Raw genomic sequence first — 4,911 nt, 5'->3', positions numbered from 1 at the left:
TATGTTTATTAGCTCTAGGAGTTTTGTTGTAGATTTTTCAGGATTTTCTATATATAGGATCATGTCATCTATAAATATGGAAAATTTTACTTCTCCCTTTCAAATTTGTATTTCTTTTATTTTTTTCTGGCCCAATTGTTCTGGCTAGAACTTCCAAAACAATGTTGAAAAACAGTGGTGACAATGGGCACCCTTGTCAAGTCCCTGATCTTAGAGAGAAAGTTTTCAGTCTTTCTCCCTTCAGTATGGTGCTAGTTTGGGTTTTTCATATATGCCCTTTTTCATGTTGACAAAGTTTCCTTCTTTTCTTAGTTTTCTAAGTGTTTGTATCAAGAAGTTGTTCTGTATTTGTCAAATAACTTTTCTTACATCAATTGAGATGATCAATTTGCTTTGTTCTACTAATGTGGCATATTACATTAATTGGTTTTCTTATGCTGAATTACCCTTGCATACTGGGATAAATTCTCCTTGATCATGGTTTGTAATTCTTTTAATGTGCTGTTAGTTTGGTTTGTTATATTTTGTTGAATTTTTTTTGTACCTATATTCATAAATAATATTGATCTGTAATTTTCTTTACTTATGGTGTCTTTATTTGGCTTTGGTATTAGGGTGATAGTGGCCTCATACAATGATTTAGGAAGTGTTTCCTCATCTTCATTTTTTAAGAGTTTGTGTAGGATTGGTATTAATACTTTTTGGAATGTTTGGTAAAATTCACCAGTGAAGCTATGTGCTCCAGGGATTTTCTTTGTTAGGAAGTTTGTGATTACTGTTTCAAGCACTATGCTTGAGCTCTTCTATTTCTTCTTGAGTCATTGTAGGTAGTTTTTGTGTTTCTTGGGATTTGTCCATTTCATTTAAGCTATCTAATTTGTTGGCATATAGTTGTTCATAGTATCATCCCCTAATCTTTTTTTTTAATTCAGTTTTATTAAGATATATTCTTATATCATACAATCATCTGTGATGCACAATCAACTGTTCACAGTACCATCATATGGTTTCATCATATGCATTCATCACACAAATCTATTTTTTGAACATTTTTCTTATACCAGAAAAAAGGTAAAAATAAGAATAAAGAATAAAAGTAAAAGAGAATACCCAAATCATCCCCCTACCCTATTTTTCATTGAGTTTTTGTCACCATTTTTCTACTCATCCATCCATACACTGGATAAAGGGAGGTGATCCACAAGGCTTTCACAATCACACTGCCCCCTCCTTGTAAACTACATTGTTATACAATTGTCTTCAAGAATCAAGGCTACTGGGTTGCAGTTTGATAGTTTCAGGTATTTACTTCTAGCTATTCCAGTACATTAGAACCTAAAAAGGGTTATCTATATAGTGTGTAAGAATGCCTACCCGAGTGACATCTCTACTCCATTTGGAATCTCTTAGACTGAAACCCCCTAGTCTTTTTTATTCCTGTGGCATCTGTAGTAATGCCTCCCCTTTCAGTTCTGATTTTAGTTATTTGTGACTTCTCTTTCTTTCTTTGTCAGTTTGATTTACTGATCTTTTCATGGTAGCAACTTTTGGTTTTGCTGATTCCCTCTATTCTTTTTTTATTTCTCTATTTAGTTTATTGCCAGTCTAATCTTTGCTATTTCTTTCCATCTACTTGCTTTGGCTTTAGTTTGCTGTTCCTGTTCTAGATCCTCCTATTATGGAGTTAGGTCTCTGAATTGAGAACTTTCTGTTTTCATGTAAGCATTTAGAGATATGATTTCCCTCTTAGCACTGCCTTTGCCCTATCTGATGAATTTTTGTAGGTTGTATTTTTCTTTCATTTTTCTCAAGAAATTTCCAAATTTCCCTTGTGATTTCTAATTTGACCCTGTGTTTGTTTAAGCTTGTGTTCATTTCCACATATTTGAATTTTCTAGTTATCCCTCTGTGTTGATTTCTAGCTTCATTCCATTGTGGTTAGAGATGATACATTGTATAATTTCAATATTTTTGAATTTATTAAGACTCATTTTCTGACTTAACATATAGTCTATTCTGGAGAATGATCCATATGCTCTAGAGAAGAATGTATATGCTGTTGCTGTTGGGTGAGACTCTCTCTATATATATCTGTTAGGTCTAGTTGATTTATAGTATCACTCAAGTCTTCTATTACCTTATTGAACTTCTATCTAGAATTTCTATTTATTATTGAAAAGTGTATTGAGCATGCCTACTGCTAATGTAGAATCACTTATTACTCCCCTCAAATCTGTCAATATTTTCTTCAAATATTTTGGGGCTCTTCCACTAGATGAATATATGTTAATAACTGCTATGTCTTCATTTTCAATTGACCCCATTATACATATATTGTGGCCATATTTATCCCTTGTTACATTTTTTAACATGAAGACCATTTTATCTGATATTAGTGTAACTACCAGCTTTCTTTTGGTTGCTATTTTCATGATACATATTTTTTCCAAACATTCACTTCCAGACTACTGTATCTTTGAGTTTAAGGTGGGTCTCTTGTAAAGCTATTGGTGTTTATTTTTTATTTTTTTTTTTAAGGAGAACTAAAGAACTCTCATTTAGTGAGAAAGAAGGGGGTAAATGATAGCAGTTCATATACTATTAGAGTAAAAAGGGGAAAAAAAGAATATAGCCATCACAGTGATGTGTTTCACGAAAGGTTTGTGCTACAAAGTAAGGGGATATTTATAAGCAAAATGTCATGTTCTTAGTGGCCTGTTTATATCCAATTAGGTTCTCTAAGTTCAAGAACATTTATAACCTCAGACTTCAATTTTAAATCTTGACATGAAAATTATAAGCATGGCATTCAGTCATTAACAACTTCTCAGGAAGTGCCACTCCTGGATAAGTAATTTTTTTCTAATGTTACTTTCCCCCCCTCCCAAGATTTAGGATGTGACATCTTAGGTTCCCACTAATATTCACATACAGGATTAAAAACCCAAGAATATGTCAGCACTGCCAGGGCATAAATGCACAGCTGAGCAGGTTGAAGCTGCTTTTTCAGGTCTTTGCATTTGCACTTGGAGGTTAGCTGACTCAGGATTCTTATCCTCAGGACATTCTCTTTATTTTCCCCACCAAATGAACTGTCTTTTTAATTATTGAGGAGGGAAGACCAAGAAGTTCTGGATTACTTGCCAGAGATAGGAGCTTCTGTTCCTTTAGCAGGCTGTAATATTTCAATAGACTTTCTGCTTTTGTCAGTTTATCCTCAGCAAGTCTCTCACAAACACAAAGCTCATGTTCCTTCTGCTCCAATCTTTCTTCTCTTGCTTTAAGGGCTCACTCTCACTCGTACAACTGCAAGCTCTTTAGTTTCAGCTCACTTATTACAGGGCTGGAATCCTGCAACTTTTCTGGCTCTCCTAATTATCGCCCTCTTCTCTCAGGATATTTTCTTTGCTCTTCTGCAACCAGGTCTGCTATCAAAGGGTTCTCAAGAATTTCTTCAACAGAAGGTTGATCCTTATATAACATTCTTCTAAAATGTTATTAAATTCATCAGAATAATGATACGGAACAATGTCATTCAATTCATTGGAATAATGATATGGAATTCACCTGAACTTGCCTTCTCTGATCATTCCGGCTAGTTATTTCTGGTTGAAAGCTGTAAATAGAGGCATTAATGCCATAATTCATACAGCAAACAACCCAGTGACCAGATATCCAATTTCTCATTGTAGGACATGCAATTCATTTGTTCAGGAGAAATATAATAAGGGGTGCCAATAAATGTTTTTGCAAAACTTGTATCATGATTTAATATTTTGGCTAACCCAAAGTCTCCAAGCTTGACATTTCGCTTGCCATCCAGGAAAACATTGACTGGTTTCAGGTCCCATTGCAGCATGGTATGACCGCCATCACTTCATCTGTGACATTTCTTTAGGGCCAGAGTCAACTGAGTCATTACTTGAAGAAAAAACTCTTCATCTGAGTACTGTCTTTCCTTGGTTCCCTTTGTAATTACCCTAGCCCATTCCTCTCCTTGACAATATTCCATTACAATGTACATCGTTATTTTGGTCCAGTCAATAATTCTATCATAGTAATGGTCAATGTTTAGATGTTTTTGTTCATGATGTAAATTTGCATCAGAAACAATCATTTGTTTCTCAACTTCTGTCATGGAGCCATAGTCAAGACCTTTCCAAACTAATACCTAGAGCAACATGGTGACTAGGGGAGATTGCTGACTCTTGTAGGTACCCAGCCTTTGAGACCCACAATGCCAGGACTCTTACTTCCCATAGGCAGTGCAGGATTCTCCCCTTGGGTGGGTGAAGCCAGGGTAGAGGTGGGGACAGGGAAGAGTCGCACTCTCACCTTGCCATTGCTTCTCCTCTGGATCTTCCGGCAGTGGCCACAGGAGTCCATGCCAATGGTGTACAGTATTTCATAGTCCTCCACCTGGGAAGGCATGGCTGGGCCCACCACTAGACTCATGCTTCCTCCTGCAAGTCATCCTGCATCTGTGGAGCCACAGCCACGGACCCAGAGACCCCTCCAAGATACACACTCATGTTTTTGTTGTTGTTGTTTTAATACATTCTGCCAGTCTCTGCTTTTTGACTGGATACTTTAATCCATTTGCAGTCAAAGTTGACTGCTGATAATGCAAGACTTTCTTCTGCCATTTTTCTATGTGGTCTATGTCAAACTTTACCTTTATTTGTCCTCCAATACTTCTGTTAATGCCTACTTTCATATTTATTTTATTTTTTTTGTATTGTATCATTTTGAGTTCTTTCTAATTTCTTTGTGTATATACATATTTTATATATTTTCTTTGTGGTTACTATGGAACTTAAGTTTAACATCTTAAATTTATGGCAGTTATGTTTGATTTGATGTCAATTTAACATATATTGTTCCTATACCCCTCCTTCCCCTCACCTTTTT

At 35.6% G+C, this 4,911-nt stretch overlaps 1 pseudogene; it reads right to left on the bottom strand.

Annotated features, from left to right (window-relative positions):
• Nucleotides 1-2,917: 2,917 nt before the first annotated feature.
• On the bottom strand, nucleotides 2,918-4,431 carry LOC119540491 (annotated as a pseudogene).
• Nucleotides 4,432-4,911: the final 480 nt, after the last annotated feature.

The sequence above is a fragment of the Choloepus didactylus genome, chromosome 7, assembly GCF_015220235.1.
Source record: "Choloepus didactylus isolate mChoDid1 chromosome 7, mChoDid1.pri, whole genome shotgun sequence".
NCBI classification, from domain to species: domain Eukaryota; kingdom Metazoa; phylum Chordata; class Mammalia; order Pilosa; family Megalonychidae; genus Choloepus; species Choloepus didactylus.
Note: the sequence above shows the minus strand (reverse complement) of the source record. Positions and strands in the feature narration are given on the sequence as shown.